This window comes from Crotalus tigris, unplaced genomic scaffold, assembly GCF_016545835.1.
Source record: "Crotalus tigris isolate CLP2741 ecotype Arizona unplaced genomic scaffold, ASM1654583v1 scf7180000018260.1040479, whole genome shotgun sequence".
Classification (NCBI taxonomy): domain Eukaryota; kingdom Metazoa; phylum Chordata; class Lepidosauria; order Squamata; family Viperidae; genus Crotalus; species Crotalus tigris.
In genome coordinates, this window is record NW_024096909.1 from 518,468 (window position 1) to 528,039 (window position 9,572).

Below are 9,572 nucleotides of genomic sequence, written 5' to 3' on the forward strand. Positions count from 1 at the left end.
CCACTTTCTCAGCATTAGAAGATTGCTTTTTAATTTCTTACAGTCATGGCCACTGAATGTGAGAGCTGGCCTTTTAGATCTCAGGAGTGAAAATGAATTTGATTATCAAGAAGTCATCAGTGTTATAAAAAGCAGAATAAGGAGTAAATAATTCTTCCCTGCTCCCAAACTCTCAGGATAAATCCCATGGGACTTAATTTTCTTTTTTAAAAGCATAATTATTATTATTTTTTTAAAAAACCCTCTTCTAACATAAATCCTTTGACACAGAGAGATGTATATAAAGTGGAGAATCTAAAAAGTAAACACAGGTGCTGCTATTCAACTGAAACGGACTTTTCCAATCTGGGGACCAAATGTTTGATCCCCACTTTCCAAAGGCCAGCTTCTGTGAAGGCCAATTTTTCTGGAAGCAACATGTTGGGAAGAATCAAACCAATTGGATATTGGTCTTATGGGAAGTTTTTTACCCATATTGTTTCTGGTCCTTTAAAAAAAAAATCTTTACAAATTTCGATGTTGACACCACCCATTGTGACATGAAACAATGGCATGAAGTAATCACTCAAAGACCCATAAACTTTAAAACAGTGTTTTTTTAATTTTATTAGACTTCCTATTTTAGCAATAGTAATAGCACATAGACTTACTGTATATACCACCCCATAGCGCTTTACAGCACTCTCTGAGCAGTTTACGATGTCAGCATGTCGCCCCCAACAATCTGGGTTCTTATTTTATCGACCTTGGAAGAATGGAACTCCAGGCTGTGGGCAGAGTCAGCCTGCAATACTGCATTCTAACCACCACACCACCAGTGTTCCTATTTTGCCATACTGAATCATTCCTTAGGGGAAAAAGCAGCCGAAGGCAATTGATTTCTCTATCATCACTGCTCCGCTGGGTCATGCTGACTTTGGAGAGTCAAGGGATGCTACATGAGTTCTTTCACTCTCCAGTTTTCTAGGCTACCCAAGTATGGAATGTATCTCTGCAGTAAGGAGTAATTCTATTGATCTGAAAGGAACTGCATCAAAACACTTTTGGGGGAAAAATGGTTTAATCAACTAGCCGCTTAACCTCTGTATTCCAGTGGATACATGACACAATAAACCATGGGAGGGCATCAGCTTGTTGGCTGAAGATCAAATTTGATACTTTTGAATGGTTGAGAGCCACAACATGGGTGGGCCGTAACACATCTGAATTCTTTACCAGGTTTTAGAGAGGAGTTGGAGGAGGGAATTCTTATATTTAAAAGTAAAAAAAAAAAAAACCAATGTTTTTTTTTTCATTTGCTACTTATCTCATAATGGAAGGAAACCACTTTCTCTTTTTGTGAATTGTAGTTAGCTCTGAGAGTTGCAAAAAGAAGATTCAGGAGCCACAGATTGCTTACTCCTTCATTTTAGCATGGTTGTGAGAGCCATTCTTTTACCCACACACATCAAAAGATTTCAGCTTCTGGTTAGCATTCCCCAGAAATGGTGGGCTCTATACAGGTAAGTCCTTGACTTACCATCACAACTGAGCCTCACATTTCTGTTGCTAAGTGAGACATTTGTTGAGTGAGTTGTGCAACCTTTCTTGCCACAGTTGTTAAGTGAATCACTGCAGTTGTGAAGTTAGTAACATGTTGTTAAGTTAATCCGGCTTCCCCATTAACTGCTTGTCAGAAGGTTGCAAAAGACCTTGCAACCCCAAGACATTGCAACCGTCACAAATAGGAGTCAGTTGCCAAGTGTCCAAATTTTGATCACGTGACCAGATGGATGCTGCAACAGCCGTAAGTGTGAAAAATGGTCGTAAGTCACTTTTTTCAGTGCTGTTGTAACTTCAAATGGTCACTAAATGAAGTATTGTAAGTTGAGAGGTGCCTCTGGTTGCAAAGCACATTTAACCTTTGAAGAGCCCTAAATATGCACAAGGAGCAGTAAAGAGGAGGCAACACAGAATTCCCAGTTAACTTTCAGAGTAATTTTACCTTTTACATTCGAATGCAAATATATCCAGTATCAAACCAATTTTCCTTGGGGAATATATTGGAAGGCTAAGCATCAGGTGCTATCATAACTGAACTGCAAAAATCTAGAGGACCACACTGTGGCAGTAAAGAGATATAGAAAAATCCCCTTGCTAGATGGATATCTTGATTTTTTGCAGTCCTGCTACTACTCTCTGTTTCTCCAATTGTTCGGCAGACTCAATTAAAGATAGAATTCATTAAAATGTGGTCAACACACACATTAGCTAATTAACAATACTCTTTCTGAGCCGATGCTATGGTTTGATTTTAACTGCAAAGTCTACCTAAATGAAATGAGAAATTTTACTTGGCATTAAAATGCGTAAGCTTTCATGAGCTATAACTCACAAAAGCTCGTGCCTTTTAATAATTTAATTTGTTTGTCGGAAAAAAAGTGCTATTAGACTTCTCTTGATTTTTGCTAATTTACTAACACACGTCATCTCCTACAGTGTTTACTTGGCATAAGTTTTACAAGCTAATTTTTCTGAACTGTTGTTATTTGGAAGCAGGTGCATGGAAAAAAGTGACTTTCGTGCAGATTACATGTTGTTGGCCACAGTTTTTATTTTATACATCTGTGGTCAATGGACCTACTGATCTGTGATTAAACCACAGCAAATTCAGTCTGTCTTTTTTTTCTGAGTACTCTCATAAGAAAGTACAGTAAAACACATAAGAGGGGATTTAGAGTTTTTAAAACTAATGATTTCATGAATGTTCATTTTCTTCCTATCCTACTCCTTATAGAATCTGCAGTAAATCCTAAGTTTTGTGCAACTGAACAGAAACTGAGAATTCCACCCCCCTTGTTGCTCTCTGTACTCTGTACTTGATATGTGAACCGTTGATATCTTTGCAATGTCACAGGTTGTGGTAAATTGGGCATGATTTTTGCACTGGCTGTGCCCTGAAAAAAAATAGCAACAGGACAGCTTGTGGACTGCAGAGGGCAGTATAAGACCATTGCTGGTGCCAGCTGCTGGAAGTGAGCTGGTCTTAATAAGTTGCCACTACCTGTAGAGAGTTCCAAGGAGGTCTCATATTATGCAAGTGATATCACATTTATACAGTCTGTCTAATTAGCTCCCATTAAAAGGAAGTCTTTGTGGGAGCTTTTGGTGTCTCTCTCTCTCCTCCTCCCCCATCCCTGTTTTGCTTAAAAAGAGCTATTACTAATTATTAGTATGGAGATGTGACTTCTCCTGGCACCGTCTCTCTGTGGCAGAGAATTAAACTGCAGGTGGAGAGATGATAATTGACAGTGAATTTAAATTGGGGGGGATTGTGAAAGAAAAATAGCTTGGAGGCTCAATCACCCCACCCCACTCCAAGGGTGTTTGGGGGTGAGGTAGATGAATGCCAGAATGACATAGAAGTTCAGATGGAAGGTTTTGGAAAGGCTGCACCACCCATCCTGTGCTTCTGTGTTCTCCTTCTACTTGACTGAAAGGGAAAAGTATGATTATTATTCTAGTTGGTTTCACAATCTGCCAGATGTTTAAATTTAATTCAGTTATTTTCATCCACCTATCGAGTCCTTCGAATGACCTGCAATAGGCAGGTGTTGTTCTTTGATGGTGTTAAAGTTTTGTCACAAGTATACAGGTAATCCTCAACTTATGACAATGATTGAGACCGATCATGTGACCAGATCTAATTTTACAAATATTTTTCACAGTGGTTAAATGAATGTGGTCATTAAGCAGTCACTAAACAAATCCTATCCCCCAATTAACATTGCTTGTTGGGAGCCAAGTGCAAATGGTTGCAAATCGTGATCATGCGATTGCGAGCCAGATGCCAAGTGCCCACACTGTGTTCATGTGAACGTGTGGATGGGGCAATAGTCATAACTTTGAAGATGGGGTATAAATCACTTTTTTCTGAGGCTGTTGTATCTTTGAATCATCATTAAACAAGCAGTTGCAGATTGAGGGCCCACCTGTAAGCTGTTCTAAGTGCCTTTTGTCCCTGACTGATGGTGACTGTGATACCAGTGATGTTCAAGAGTTGCTCCAGAAATTCAAGGATTGCAACTCAAGCATTTATTATGGTTGGTTGCATAGTCAGCCAGATGTTTAGACTGGATTTGGCATTTTTATCCAGCTATCAAGTCCTTCCAATTATCTGGGATAGACATATATTGTTGTTTCAGGGTGTTAAAAGTATCATCTCAGAATACAAGCTGTTGCAATTAAACCTGTCTTTTGCAATTGACTGGTGGAGATTTTGTCAATGCTGATTGTGTTCAAATAGTGCTCCAGTTGATTTGGAATGGCACACAAAGCACCTATAACCATTGGTACTATTTTTATTTTGCCACAGACATACTGCTTCTGTTTACAGGGCTTTATAATTTGCAATTTTTCTCCAGTTATTACTCTTTTATTTTGTTATCTCCAGATACTGACATGTCCAGTATGCAGAGATTTTGTTTTTCTTCCCACCAGTTGTTAAATCTGGGACTATTAGGTGGCAGGTACTTGCCTGTTTGAATTCTAAAATTCTAAAGCACAGCACCTTCTTCATTTTCTATTACTTTGCTTGTTTTTTTTTTGGTCCCACCTTGCTTTCAGGCAAATGCTATTTTTTTGCCGATGTTCCAATGCACCATTGTTGTTACTTTGTTATGTGATTGTGGTCAGTCTTTCAGATGTTCCTGAAACAGCTAACTAAGTGATCTACTGTTCCTTTAGCTTCTTTGCAGAGATGGTATTAATTGGTTTTCTTCTCTATTCTGGTTTTGTGTGTATTTCTTCTTAAGATTTGGTTTTGTGCAGCCAGAATTAGCCCCTCTGTTTCTTTCTTCAACTTTCCTGCTCTTAGCCATTGCCAGGACTTGTGCTTTTTTTTTTTTTTTTTTTTGGTGTAGTTGTCATGTAATACTTTGCCTTGCCATATCACATTTCTATTTTTCATTTGGTCAGTCGCAGGACCTGTGTTCCATTGTGCCATTGATCTTTGCATAAAGCTTCTCATGTTTCCACTGACTCCTGTTATTTCTAGGCACTTGATTTTTCCAATCTTGTAGCAGGGAAACAAATGCTTTTTGTAATCATTCCAAGCTACTTGTCCAAGGAAGACAAGTTGGTCTTTTTTCTTCCTACTCCTGAAGTTTTCCAAAATCAACTTGTCAATTAGGGGCTGGTCTTTTGTTCCTCTGCTGTTTTGGCCAGTTTCTTTTCTAAAAAAGAAGGAAGAGCCGTGGTGGCACAGTGGTTAGAATGCAGTACTGCAGGCTAACTCACTGCTCATTCAAGGAGTTCCATTCTGACCGGCTCAAGGTCGACTCAGCCTTCCATCCATCCGAGGTCAGTAAAATGAGAACCCAGATTGTTGGGGGGGGGGGCCGTAATAGGCCCACTCTGTAAACCACTTGGAGAGAGCTGTAAAACACTATGAAGTGATATATAAGTCTAAGTGCTATTGCTAGAAAGAACTGGTTTTCAACTAGATGTTGTGGCAGTGCATCAGCTACCACACCAGATGGCCATTTGAAAGTTGTTGGAAAGCAGTTTATTGGTCTGTAGTTGCCTGATGCTGCCCCTGTTGTTGGATGTTTCACTATCAGATATGTTTTGCCAAATGATAACGAATTTTCAGTATCACCTCTTTGCATATGTTGTTAAACTGCTTGGCAATGAATGGGTGTAGACCAGTCAGATGTTTCAACCAAAAACCATGGAGTTCATCTTCACCTGATGCTGACCAATTCTTGATCTTCTTTGCCCCTTTCTCCGCCATTTCCGCTGTTAATATTATTTCTTTCATTTCAGCATCCTCTTATCCATCTCCTTTATCCCACCTTTGTTTTAGTTGTATTTCTTTAGGTCATCTCACAGCTGGGCCTTGAACTCCATTTCTTCTTTGTCAGGTGCAATCTCACTGTTGAAGGACTGGCAGAAACATTTCTGATTCAACTGAAATCGGAAATTCTGCCTCTAATATGCAATTCAAGCTTTGTGTTTGCTGATCTTGGCTATAGCTCAGTGGTGGCGAATCTATGGCATGGGTGCCAGAGGCGGCACTCAGAGCCCTCTCTGTGGGCACGCACGCTGTCACCCCAGTCCTAGGCCTTCAGCTGGGTTTTATAAAACCTTTTTGCTTTAGGCCTCCACCTAAAAAAAAAAAAGTTCAATCAGTCAATTTCAACTTCTCATGGGGAAAAAAAAAATCTTGCAAAGTTGAAATTGATTGATGGAACTTTTTAGTCCCACCCAGTCTGCTGTTACCACCGCAGCCATGCCCACCCAATTGGCCACGCCCATCCAATGAGTCACAGCCAGCTAATGGGCAACACCCACCCGGCACTCGACGATGCATAAGTAGGTTTTGGGTTGCAGTTTGGGCACTCACTCACTCGCCATCACTGCTATAGCTGTTATTTGCTGCTTTATTATTTCTAGTGCTTCCTTAATCTTTCTTGTTCCTAAGTAATATTTCTTGATCAGGTTGATCTTCTTGTTCCTTAGCTTCTTTTCTTTTAGCTGTTCTAACATGCTTACATATGATCTTACTTGCTGATCTTATTTTCCAGCCTCATCTTCCAATTTGATGAAGCACTGTTGTTGGTTTTTTTTGTATCCAAGGTATTCAATTATTGCAGCAGCCGTGCTGTACATTAGTTGGTTTATTTTTGACAATGAGCTGGTGCTTATATTTGATATTACACTATTGGCATCTTTTAATATTTGTGCTAGCTGCTCTTCTGAACAATTTCAATGAAGGCAATATTATTCTATTGTTTTGTGCTATTCTAGGCGTTCAGTTATTCTTTGTTTCAATTCTTTAGTCAGAGAGCTTTGTTGTTTCTGAGGAAAAGGCAGTGGAGTGGGTACCTGGTTTGGGAATGAAAACTGTTATTATTATGAAATTATTACCCACTTATGAAAATACTGATTATTATTATTTTCAGAGGAGTTTATTTTGGTAATTCTTATGGAGGGTAAAATGACCCCACTTTTCTCATCCATTAATGATGAGATAGCCAAAGAAGTGAATACCATTTTCTTTTCTTTCATCCTTACATTTTCTATAAAGGAAAATAAAAATAAAAAATTAGGGGAAGGAAAAAGAAAGGGGAGAGGAGGAAGATATTATAAGGAAAGTCCACTCATTGTACATTGTACTTTTCAGGTGAAAACATCTTTGCAGCCAGAGAAGTGCAAAGTAGTGAAAAGATGTATTGCAGAAGCATCAACAAGGGATCCCATCTTCTTTCATTGTTCCATCAAGCTAAGAAATACTATGAAGCAACTCTAAAAACCCTAAACATGAGATAAAAACAGAAACTCCCCTTGTTTAGGCAAATGAAATGTTCAGGCATGAGAGGGCATCTTGGATGCAGTATGAAGGACTAGGAGACAGGACAGCAATTTGTCTGAAACGATATAGGGTTTCCTGTCTGAGCAGGGGGTTGGACTAGAAGACCTCCAAGGTCCCTTCCAATAATAATAATAATAATAATAATAATAATAATAATAATAATAATAATAGAAATAGAAATAGAAATACTGTGGCAAAAGCAAGCAAGGGTAGTACCAATAGTCATAGGCGCCTTGGGTGCAATCCCAAAACAACTGGAGCACCACTTGAACACCATTGGCATTGACAAATTCGCTATTAGTCAATTGCAAAAGGCAGCCTTATTAGGAACTGCTTCCATGCTGCGACGATATCTGTAATACCATCAAACATCCACATTTGCCTATCCCAGAACCTGGGTAAGGACTCGATAGGTAGACAAAATGCCAAATCCAGTCTGAACATCTGGCTGACTGTGCGATGATCAATAATAATAATAATAATAATAATAATAATAATAATTTTACAGCTCGCAGTGGACAGTACATGCAAATCTGCCACCAATTTTGTAACCAGATACAAATCTTATGACTGGAACATCTGTGTTCCAGGCTGTTTTCAGACATTCCATTTGTAAAATGATATAGACAAAGTTTTTGGCTATGATCCAAAGTCCTACTTAGGTGCACCCAGTGGTTTGGAAATATCCAGTATGGTAGCGAGAAGAGTTTTTTTTTTTTAAAATTGTTGTTCTCCTTTGGAGATTCTCATGCAATATAAGAAATGGCTCTCCAGGCTCTTCCCCATGCATGCTGTTGGGGACCTGAAATTCTCTGGAGCACATGGAACTAACTGTGTGGTTCTTTGGATCCAAGCCATTTCCATTTATTCTTAGCTGTCCAGGCAACTTCCCTTGTGGCTGCATTCCTGTGGTGAAGACACTAAATTTTCCCAGCCTTCTAACAGTAATATTTTATCTCTAGGAAAGTGTGACTCTTTCTCAACTACTCCAACTCTTGCAAAAGGCTAGCTAAACAGGTGTACATTAACTTGCTGATATCACAATCTCAAACGCTGAACAGCCTAAACCTACAGATGAATTTTTTGGAGGTGGGAGGTGGAAGGGAAGGTTAAAAAAAGGGAGTATTATGCTGGTAAAATCACTAACGTTTGTTGCAGCAGTGAGAAAAAGACACATTTACTAGATGCACTAGGGCTGTTGGATATGAGATGGGCAGCAAATAATTTTCATAATAATTAAATAAATGTCACAACAACCAACCAAACAAATAAATAAATATGTACTGTTTGTAAAATAAATGTTAATACTATTTGCTAATGAAGGTACTATCATTATCTGGCCAAGACTGAATAAAAGCTAAAAATTGTGGCATTTCTACCAGCCAACCAGAAAGAATTCTTGACATATTTCATACTCATGTTAGCATCCAGCTTCTTTGGGAGTTGCTAGGGCTGCAGTGCATTGAGTGCACCTTTTGGGGAATTGTGGGCAATTTGAATAGCTGCCTGCCCAAGGGCAAGATGCTGCAACCAGGTATTTTCCAGGTGAGCAATGTCCCATTCCAAAAAGCATTTGCAATTAGAACTCTAAAAATCAACCAACAGCAGAATACAAAAAACCTCAAGCAAAATGGAACTGCTATAGTGGTTTTCCCCGGAAATGCTTATAATCAAAGTCATTATCTTTTTATCTATTTCTCTCTGATGCCTGAATGTTGCAGCTGAATAGGGGACTGATGCAGCCTGAGGCTGTTGTGAACGTGCAGCTCCAAATCCTGACATTCACCACGGATATTAAATTCATGCCAAACACAGTCCATATCCACAAGTGAGGTATGGCTCTTGGACATTTGCTAGAGGCAGAAAAGTTTTGCTTTGTTTTGCTTTTTTAAAAATTAAGGTGTAGTTGAATGGGATGGGAGGGGGGAGGAGAGAGAGAGAGAGAGAGAGAGAGAGAGAGAGAGAGAGAGAGAGAGAGAGAGAGAGAGAGAGAGAGAATGGCGGGAGGGGCTAGAAAAGGATGGGGATTTGCTATCTCAGCAGCTTTTTCCAGAAGCTGCAGAAAGTTCAAATAAGTGGAGGAAATGTTGCTTTGGAAAATGACTGTTTTCTGTAGGTAAACATAAAGAATTGCAATCAAATACTTCCTTCCTTCCTTCCTTCCTTCCTTCCTTCCTTCCTTCCTTCCTTCCTTCCTTCCTTCCTTCCTTCCTTCCTT